Here is an 11,586-nt window from a genome sequence, read left to right on the forward strand (position 1 = left end):
AGGTAGGGTGCCCTCTGTCCCAACGAAGCCATACTAGAAGCAACTAAGAGAGACGTTGAAGAAGGTGCGTTCATCCTAGGTCAACTAGCAGTGCAGTCAACCGACAAGATTAATATCTATATTTCTACAAGTTTAATTTTGTTTACTTTATATAATAACATAAATTTTATATTACTTACAAATAATATATTTAAAAATAGGGTTTTTAATATGTTTTAGTTTCTACAAATTTAGACATAAAAAAGGTATATATATATATATATGTGGGACAAATATATATGGATGAATTAAAATTAGTGATGTGGTACAAGAGGTTTGTGGAACCTCGTATATGTCATAGGGATGGCAATTGTAGGGCGGGTCACATTGGTCGACCCGTAGCCTGTTATCAAAAAGTGTGGGACAGACTCACCAATCTAACTTGCTGTCTCGCTTAGGTCTGTCCCGCATAATCCGTAGTCCATATGGGCTAACAGCGGCGTGGGGCGGGTTGACCCACTTGCCCTCATAAATAAAAAAATAATTATTTATATTTTTTATAAAAAAAATCATCCCCATTCACCCATTATTGTAGTGTTATATTTATTTTATTTTATTTAAAAAATTGAATTTAATGTACTAAAATAAATGTTTTATTTTAATCATTTAAAAAAGTTAGTTTTCTTTTTTTTATCAGCAAAAAATAAAAAAATAAATAAGAACCACTTTAAGGGTGATCCAACCCATGTACAAAATCACATAAAAACGAACAACCCCTCGTCCTAGAAGTTTGCCACTAACTTCCTATTGGAACAAATACAGTCTAACAAACCTAAATAAATCACTTATGTTTAATCGAATACATACAAACCAGGGGATCCTGACACTGGTTAGAAAAGGAAAAACAAGCATAAGGGACTTTAGAGGTTACCCATGATTAGGCCTTTAGTTGAGCCATGGAGTTAGTATAAAGAGTGACAATTGATTTAGTTTTAAGTAAAGTCTTATATTTAAAAAAATAATACAAAGAATATATTTCAATAGGATAGTTAAAAAATTTGTCATCTTCATTAAAATATTTTGTAGCAAAACTTTGGTAAGATATTCTTATACATTTACATACATATATAGGAAAAATAGATGCAAGGCGGAACTTTAATTATTATTAATCAAGCCTTCTAACAACCCTTATAATTGAATTTATATATTTATCTTAATTGAATGAATTGAAACAGGGATAAAATTTTAATTTTTCAGTAATTGGAATAAGTTTTTTTTATAATTAATGAAATTTTAATTTTTGAAAAAAAATATATTTTTCTTATACGGGCTAGCCCGCAGACCCGAGGGTTACCTCTTATGGAGGGTGGGTTAGTGAAATGAGTCCGCACTTCTTGCGCGGGACGGGCCAGTCCGCCTTGCCACCCATAATATGTCAATACAATATCCACTAATTTACTTATAGATCCACTTGTTCTCGTCGGTTGACCTCGGTTGAATTGAATGGGCGAGCTCCACTTTTAACCTGTCTCCAATTGGTGCTTAGAGATACTGCTCCACTGAGACAAATGGGGCTCCACTTGTTGATCACACTCCAACGATCAAGTTTGTGAGAGCCTTCAAACTATAAAATTTGTTTCAGTCTAAAGTATTCAGAAAAGCATACTTTTACTCGGGGTCTCAAACCCCTTTTATAATCATTCCTTCAACAATTTTCATCAATGACAATATAATCTCAACATCCAGAATATAATCTTCAACAACAATAATATATTTCAACAATAATCTATTTACTGTGTACCTATTACTTTCGGGTATCAACATTCTTATTCTTTTTTACTTGCATTTAATAATATACTTTAACTAATTCAATTATTCTTGCATTTAATTAATATACTTCAACTAATTCAATTATTTTTGCATTTAATTAACTATCTTTTCCACGTAAACTTACCTAAAAACCTGGGTTGACCTTGTAACGGACTTTTGGGCCCATGCCCAACCCAAGTTGGGCTAGACATAACTCACACAACCGAGCTAACCATACCTAAATGCTTGGACCGAGGTCCCGAGCACTACTGTCCAATACACCACCCAAACAAGATTATCTAAATTTTGACTTAAGAATCATTGCCACCAAACATATAACTCAAAATTTCCCTAAGGAGTACACAACCTTTAAGTAAATCAATTATGCAACAATACTATAATACTTTGTTTCTTATAATTATAAATATTATTATCACTATAAAAAAATGTTAAATAAAAATTAAATTTAGAGACTAAAAGTAATTAGTTATGATATTAATTAAACTAGATACTAGTTTAGAGACTAAAAAAATAGTAATATCTATTTTAGTTTTTATTATTGATAAATAGTTTTTAAATTGGTATCTACTTAGTTACTAAGATTTTAGCTACCCACCTTAGAATCTGAATAATTTGTAGTTCAAACCTTCATAGCTAATTAGTTATGAATTTAGAAATTATTTATCAATAATAAAAACTAGTTTAAATATTAATAATTAATAATTTTTGTTGTTTTAAAATAATATATAATTTAATTAATTAATTATTCTACCCGACAGGAATCCTCGAGTGCTCGGGACCTTGGTCTAAGCATGTGGTATGGTGACGAGAATCAAAAAGATGCTATTAATAGGAGGAATGGTCAAAGACCAAAAATAATTGAAGTTCTTCTTATTAGTGTTCTTAATATGGAGGCCAAGCCCAAGAAGCCCAAGTCCAACCCATGAGGGGCAAGGCCAAACATTAAATAAATGAGCATCATTGGATGTCTCTATTTGTAATTTCTATTGTGTAGTTTTTAGTAGAACTTTAAAAGGGAGGTGTAGATATTAAATAAGGGGTATTAAAGTACAAAACAAAGTCACATCTTCCATGTGACTTAAGGAGATGGTGTAGGAATAGTTTAGGAGGTGCCAAAATAGAAAATATGTCACACCTTCCTCATGACTCTGGTTTAGGCCCCAAACTTGATTTGAATTAGGAGGGAATTTTGAATTTGTTTCACTTTCATTTCAACCCTCTAAAGCTATAAATAGAGGCGCTTGGTCATTGTAAACACAAGTTGGATTTTGAAGTAAAGAAACTATACTCAATTTGTGAGTGATTGGTGTGAGACTTGTTCTCCTCTTCTTTGTCTCATCTTGTGATGCATGGGAGCATTCAAGTGGCGGCTTCCCAACACTTATCTTGGATCAAAACCTTCAAGTGGCGTGTCCGTTCCCAAAACAAGCTACAACCACATAAGTTTCATCTTCCATAGTCATTTCATTTGGTAGTTTTGATTCTTGCCTTGTTCTTCAATTATTCGGTTATTTTGTTTCAAATTGTGTTTTCAATCAGTAGCTTTGTTCTTCTTCAATTATGTTCAGTCAATTGTGTTTGTCTTTCAATTCTGTTTGGTAATTCTTGTTCTAGTGTTGTTCACAAGGAGATAACACTCTTATTGAGTTTGGTTCATCATTTTGGAAGGCTTTGTCTCCATTGATGATTCCTTAAGCTTCCTTGAGTTCAATTCTGTTTTCAGCATTATGTTCCGTTGATGTAATTTCAATTAAGTGTTTTAATTTTCATTTGTTCCTTTAATTGTTGTCTTCTTTTACATATAATGTTGTGTTCAAGTGTATTAAAGTGTCTATGCTTGATTCAGCTCATATCATATGGTCAGCTCGGCTTTATGGCCATGAGTTTGGCCCAATTGTGTTGGTAAGCCCGATGGAGAATAATTAAAATAATAAATTTTGTCATATATTCATATGAAGTTGTCAGTTAAATATATATTTTAACCAATAGATAAGTGTATGCGTTAATATATATATGGTTGTTAGTTAAATAAATACGTACGTAAAGTTGTTAAGTGAGTAAAGAGCACCCAAGAATAAAGATGCACAAGATTTTTTTATGTTGTTAGCACCATGAGTAAAGTTGCCCGTAGACAGAATGTTTTCCTAATACGTATGCTTTTAGTTGAGATTATATTCTCGTGAGTGAAAGATGTTACAAGATTAGTTATAAAAGGGGCTTGAGACCCTAGGTAAAGGTATGTTGTTTCTGAATACTAGACTGAAACTGAATACTCATATTATTTTTTATGCTTTCACTAACTTGATCATCAGAGTGTGATCAACAGGTAGAGCCCCCTCTGTCCCAATGGAGCCATGTTCCAATGCAACGAGAAGACGCATAATAGAATCTAGAAGAGATAGGTTAGAAGCGGAGCTTTCCACCCAAGTCAACCGGCGAGAGAGTCAACCAGCGAGAACATTTAATGCCCACCGTGGGGCCCGATAAAACTTGATCCCACCCACATTCATGTTTAAAGCCTTCCAACGTGATGAGGAACACTAGGCAGGGACCACCGGGATTTGAAGGAAGTGATGCCCCCACCTTACAAAAACTCAAGGAGACCATGAGGGCTCTCCTGAAAGCCAATGAGCAATATAAACAAGAGCAGGAACGAATCCAACAAGAAGATGAAGCCGAGCAAGAAAGGCTACGAGCAGAAGCCCGAGCTGAGCAAGTGCTGCTATAGGATCATTTGATGGTGGAGATAAAGGTTTCCCGGGTAACCAATGAAGAATTGCGCAAGACCAATGAGGACTTGCACAGGAATCTACACTAGCATGACTAACGTTCTACAAGGGAGCGAGGTTTTAATTTGCCCTTGAGAGATCGTCCCAAGTTATTTTCACAAGAAATCATGGATGAGCTTGTGCCACCACAAACATCACGTCCAAGGTTGTTTTCACAGGGGTGAAAGACCCTAAATATCATCTCATGACATAAAATGCCTAAATGATTGTTTATTGAGGAATGAATGCTATTCAATACAAGATGTTCATGAGCACATTCACATGTACAACCCTACAGTTGTTCAGTGGGCTTCCCGATGGCTACATTACCTCTTTTGCACAGTTGTCCAGACTGTTTAAAGAACAGTTCTCTGTCAACCAGGTCTAGCCTCCAATGTTGTATGACCTTTTCAACGTGAGATAGAGGGAGAGGGAGTCGTTGAAGGATTACTTGAATAGAATATGGGCACTTATAGTAAGACTCCAGACCACTGATTAAGATGTGATGGTCATCACTTTCGAATAAGGGATCACGGCAGGATCGTTCAACGATTTGTTGATCAGAAATCCGACGGAGACATTCTCCGAGATATGACAACTTGTTTTCAAGGCAGCCTAAGCCTAAGGAGAGCAACCAAGCATGACCTTTGAGGGTTAACGAAACCTCGACTGAGAAGATAATGGACTCGAGGTACGCACCATATGCAGCTAAGAGAAACGAGCCCAAGTCGAAGGATAGAGGGGAGTCGACATTTCGACCCAAGTTTCGAGTATCCTACAAGGAATTGTTAGAATATATGGCCTTAAACCAGACGGGGGGGGGGGGGGGGGGGGTGAATTGTTTATAACATATTTTTGAAATTTTTTGAGATTAATTGAAATTCTGTCTGTGAAGAAATCCAGAAGAGGAATCAAGTTAGCCAAGAACACAAACTGTTTTAAAGCAAAACACAGAAAAATAATTGGTTGTTTCTTAGAATCAATCAATTGTTTATACCAGTTAAAACATAAACAAATTAAAAACAGAACTTAAAGGAGTTCAGAGAAAGAGAAATGCACACAAATAGTTGATACTGGTTCACTCTTACAACAAGAGCTACATCCAGTTCCCAGAAACCACTGGGTAATCCACTAAGCAATCAAACCAGATTATAAAACACCACACACCAAAGTAGTGACCTTGAACCCCTCAAGAAACACACTACCTTTGGAAAACCACACCAAGAGTATTGATCTTGAACACCTCAAGAACACACAACACTCATTGGCAAAACAGCAACAGAAATACAGAAGATTGAGAAATGATTACACCTGATCAAAGTACAATCTGAAAAGAATACAATTGTAATCCTATTCCACTCTCACTTGAAAATCCAAAGCTTGATGTGAATATTTAAAACTTGAGATTAAATATGTCAAACTGAATTTCTCAAAACTATTTCTTACTCTTTAGAAACATATAACAAACTATTTATATTTTCCAAAGATTGGTCAAAACATTTAATGAAGGAGCGTATTCAGTTAGAAATAATTTAAAACAGATTCACCATTTAAAATAGAATTCTGTTAGGATTTTCAAAGAAACAATCGATTGAAACCATGAAACAATCGATTGATTTGGTTTGACAGTTAAGTCAACCAAGTCAAACAACTTTCAACCTTTTTCAAAACATCTAAGAACAAAACAACTGGTTGATTCGACAAAACAACAGGTTGTTTTTCACTTAGTTGGAAAAACATTTAATTTCAAAAAGATTTTAATTCACATCAGTTTTAGATTCAACAAAAGAGTGGATCACACTTTAATCTACCCAAATCTCACCCACACACAGCAGCAACACCAGCCTTTCAACTAACACCTTGGATTTGGATTCTTTAAAGCTCTTGATCACTCTTGATCAACAAGAATTGCTAAGCATGCCAGGGGTAGTGGACAAGCTGAAGTTTCCTCGGAAGACTGACAGGAATCTGAGGCGACAAAAGGATCTAGTGCGAGTTTCACAAGGGGTTTGGGCACAAATGTTAGATTTAATGGCTTACACAAGAGGGGGGTGAGTTGTTTAATGGAAAATTTCCGCAAATAATGTTGTGGAATGAAGATTAATGAAGAAGTATAGACAAAGCAATTAGATCAGCCAAGAAACAAAACTATTTTAAATTGATTCTAGAAAATCAATCGGTTATTTATATGAATCAACCGATTGTTTATATCAACAAATGTTAAAATCACAAATCAAACAGTTTTAAAGGAGTGAGATTGAGAGAGAGAGAATCACACAAGCATTAATTAAGAGTTATTGATTGACTTCGGTTGCACTTGAGAGACAAAAGTCATATGCTTGCAGTAGCTTGATATGGTCCTTCGTGTAGAAACTCCTTTATGAATCTACCCAATGATGTTGTCCACAGAGAGGTCTCTAGGAATCCTTCATTCTTTGGATAGTTCATCCTGTTGTAGAATTTCAGTCGGTTGTTTCGCAGAATCGATCGATTGTTTTTCTGGACAATTTTCCAGATTCTTTAAAAAAGATGTTTTGTTCATCTTTTTCTGCACAATTCTTCACAAGACCTTGTTTTGCATGGTTAGTTTCATCAAAAGCAACATGTACATATTCTTCCATAGTCATAAGTCTTTTGTTATAAACTCTATAAGCATGACTAGATAAAGAGTAACCAAGAAAAATACCATTGTCCGCTTTCTCATCAAACTTGCGAAGGTTATCTTTACCATTATTCAGAATATAACATTTACATCCAAATACCTTCAGATGACCTATATTGGGTTTCCTTCCATTGAGCAATTCATATGGAGTCTTTTTTAAGATAGGCCTAATGAGAATCTGATTCATTACATAGCATACGGTGCTCACCACATCTGCCCAGAAATACTTTGGCAAGGAAGATTCACTCAAAATTGTCCTTGCCAGTTCTTCAAGTGATATGTTCTTTCTTTCCACCACACCATTCTGCTGAGGTGTCTTTGGAGCAGAAAAATTGTGGAAGATGCCAAGCTTTTCACAGAAGGAGCTGAACTTCTCATTTTGGAATTCTCCTTTATGATCACTGCAGATAGTACAAATATTGTTGCAACAAGTATTCTGCATCCTCTTGGCTAGCTTCTTAAACACAGAGAAAGCATTACTTTTTTATTCCAGAAACAGTATCCATGTAAACCTGGAAAAATCATCAACTACAACAAGAGCATAATAATTCCCACCAAGGCTCATAGTTCTTGAGGGGCCAAACAGATCCATGTGCAACAACTCAAGGGGTTTTGAAGTGGAAACCATATTTTTCAGTTTAAAAGAATGCTTAGTTTGTTTCCCCTTTTGACAAGCTTCACATATATGATCTTTCTCAAACATGAGCTTAGGTAAGCCTACAACAAGATCATTAGATATCAGTTTGTTCAAGTGATGCATATGAATATGAGCAATTCTTTTGTGCCAAAGCCTAATTCCTCATGTTTGGTCAAAAGACAACCTATGGATGTGGAATGTGAAATATCAAGTAGATAGACATTATTAATTATTTTACCAAATAGCAGTACTTCTTGAAAATTTGGTAGACAAATCTCACATGCGTTGGTTTTGAACATTACTTGATATCCTCTATCACATAGCCGACTTAAGCTGAGAAGGTTGTGCTTAAGTCCTTCCACATATAGAACATCATGGATCAAGAAGTTGTTCTCATTACCAATAATGTCTTTTCCAAGAATCTTTCCTATGTTATTATCCCCATACGTCACATGGCCTTCTTTCTTGAGGATGATGTTAACAAACTTGGACACATCTCCTGTCATATGTTTGGAGCAGTCACTGTCCAAGTACCACATATGTTTGTTTTTCATCAAAAAATCATGCAAAAAAACAAAATGAGGTGGCAAGGTTTGGTCCCTTAATAAATTTGGGTCCATAGAGGTTAACTTGATTATTAGGAACCTTAGGATTCTTAGGAACCCATTTTAAAACACCACTAGGAACATAAACTTTTCGAATTTTGAAAAATCTAACAGAATGACCCTTTCTCATATAGTAGAAACAAGAAACAACCTGTTGTTTCGACTTTTCAATTGGTTGTTTTTCTATAATGGTTGAAAAAGGTTTTGAAATGCCACTGTGTCTACGCTGTGGATTAAAACCAAGAAAAAATTTTCTAAAGACGCGATTTTGAGATGTTAATACATTCTCAAAGTTGGATTTTCCTTTTGAAATTTTATCCATAGTTTTCACAAGATAAAGAACCTTCTTTTGGAGAGATTTACACTTTTTACAAGAATTAGATTCACACTTGCAAGAAGAATTTTGATAAATCATCTCTAAATTTTCGAAATTAGTTTTTGAGTTGTTTAATTCTTTTTCCAAAACCTTGATTCTATTTTCCAACCATTTTATTTTAATTTTCAACTGATTGTTCGAAAGGGTTAATCTATAGGCTTCTTCATGAGTGTCTTTAAAAGCCACAAGAAGTTTATAATAATTTTCAGCATTAATGGAAGAGTTTGTACTTACACTGTTTGATGCAGACTCTTCTTTTGCCATCAGACACATGTTGGTTTTTGAAACTTCAAAGGATGATCCAGAAGAAGACATGTCATTGTCTAGCCAGGCAGTTCCACTTGAGTCTTTATGAGTTCTTTCAAGAATGTCCCACATATCCTTTGCCGAAACACACTTTTAAAATATGAGAAACTCATTAGAATCAAGAGCAAATACAATAATATTTTTGGCAATACAATCAATCTAAACCTTTTTACTTTCACTCTTACTCCATTTGGACAAGGATTTTTCAGAAAAAAAAAACTTTATTTTTTTCAAGCATGGGTATAAGAGAACCACTTGTGATAACATCCCAGATTTTTCTATCTATAGATTCAACAAAAAATTTCATTCTAAACGTCTAGAGTTGATAGTTCACATCACAGAATAAAGGTGGTCTATTGATAGACGCTCTCTCCCCAAAAGGTAACTTGTCAGCCATTAATTTTTTTTTAAACAAGACTTGAGAAATTTCCAAGAACCTAGCTCTTGATGCCAATTGTTAGATTTAATGGCTTAAACAAGAGGGAGGGGTGAATTGTTTAATGGAAGATTTTCGCAAATAATGGAGTGGAATGAAGATTAATGAAGAAGTACAGAAAAAGCAATCAGATCAGCCAAGAAACAAAATTGTTTTTAATTGACTCCATAAAATCAATCAGTTGTTTATACGAATCAACCAATTTTTTTATACCAGCAGATGTTAAAATCGAAAATCAAATAGTTTTAAAGGTGTGAGAGAGAGATAGAATCACACAAGCAATTATACTGGTTTACTCCTTACCAGAGCTACATCCAGTTCTCAGAAAAACCTCTGAGATTGCACTATGTAACCAACAACAAATTACAAACACATACACCAACAAAGAGGTGATCTTAACCTGTGAAGAACACTCACCCTCTTTGACAAACCACACACACAAAGTCAGAGCACCCTCTGACCTTAGAGTACCAACAGTTTACAGATTTACAAACTTGGAAACAATTACAAAAGGAAGCAGAAAGGATTACACCTTATTCAAGGAATTACAGTTGAACCTACTCCACTCTTAAACCAATGCAAAGCCAAAGCAATCTTGCAAACTTGAATCCAATCTTTCACAAAAGTGTTTCTGAATCTCTCTTTATGTATATTTGAAATAGGGAGGTAATCCCAGTTTTATACCTTTCGAAAATAGCCATTTAAGGCAGTTAATCATGAGCTAAAACAGATTGAAATAAAAAAAACAGTTTTAACGATTTTAAGAAAAACTACTAAGGATTTTCAAATATCAATCAGTAGAATTGTCAAATCAACCGATTGAATTGGTTTGACAGTTAAGTCAACCAAGATCAAACCAGTTTTAAAAACCTTTCAAACACACTAAGATAAAAACAATCGATTAAAACGATAAATAAACAGGTTGTTTTTCACTTACTTTGAAAAACACTTTTTCTTTTTAAGGAACTAGATTAATTCAGATTTGAATTGACTAATAGTGGATTTAACAAATTCTAAACTACCCAGAACCCATGCCTATACTCATCAACATAGTCTTCAAGCAATCTTTATGGATTTGGAGACATCAAAGCTTCAAATTCAACAATAACGTCGAGCAGTGCATAGCTCTAGGTCACCAACTGGCGAGCTTGGTGAAGGAAGGGTTCCTATAGAAGGGTTCCTATAGAAGTACTTTTAGGGTGACCATGAAGAGCCAAAGGGAGAAGTTGCCCTCAGGTACCAAGTCCATGAGACACCAGTCCATGGAAAGCTGAACACCATCTTAGGAGGATTTTTTGGAGGAAGGAGCTTTGATTTCATGCGTAAGTGATACGTGCGAGTAGTGATGTCCCTAGAGGTGAGGAGACCTGACCATCCACCAGAGCTCGCTCTCTGCTTCATGAGCTCTGACAAAGAAGATGTGGTTCCTCACAAGGATGATCCAGTGTGGTATCTGTTGTGATCGTGGGAAGGAAGGTACACAGAGTTCTCATTGACCAGGGAAGCTCGACTAACATGATGTTCTGGCCAACATTCAACAGTTTGTAGTTATCTCTCGACCAGCTGAGGCTGTACGATGTTGAAGATGGGAAGCTTTGATGTATCAATTCCTCATGAAGCCTGAAGCTGTGTTGTGTTTTAGGTTTAGGTTTTGTTATGGGGTTTAGAATCTTTGTAAGATCAATATTGATTCTCAAACAAAGCTTATTTCAATCTATTTTAAAGATTAAAGTGTTTTTCCATGCAAAGGGAAAAACAATTGATTAAAGTTTCGAGATAATCGGTTGTTTGTCACTTAGCTGGCAAAGGTTTTTTGAATCAGTTGTATAACTGTCAAAACCATTCAATCGGTTAAATCATGGTTTTAACCGATTAAATGTATGTTTTCATAATAGTTTTTTGAAAACCTGTTTTAACTGATTTGGTTGTTCAAATCTGCCTTCAACGGTAGCTTCTCAAGGTTTATAAAACTAGTTTTCTTTCAAAC

The sequence above is a fragment of the Phaseolus vulgaris genome, chromosome 11 (assembly GCF_051622355.1).
Source record: "Phaseolus vulgaris cultivar YP4 chromosome 11, ASM5162235v1, whole genome shotgun sequence".
Taxonomy (NCBI): domain Eukaryota; kingdom Viridiplantae; phylum Streptophyta; class Magnoliopsida; order Fabales; family Fabaceae; genus Phaseolus; species Phaseolus vulgaris.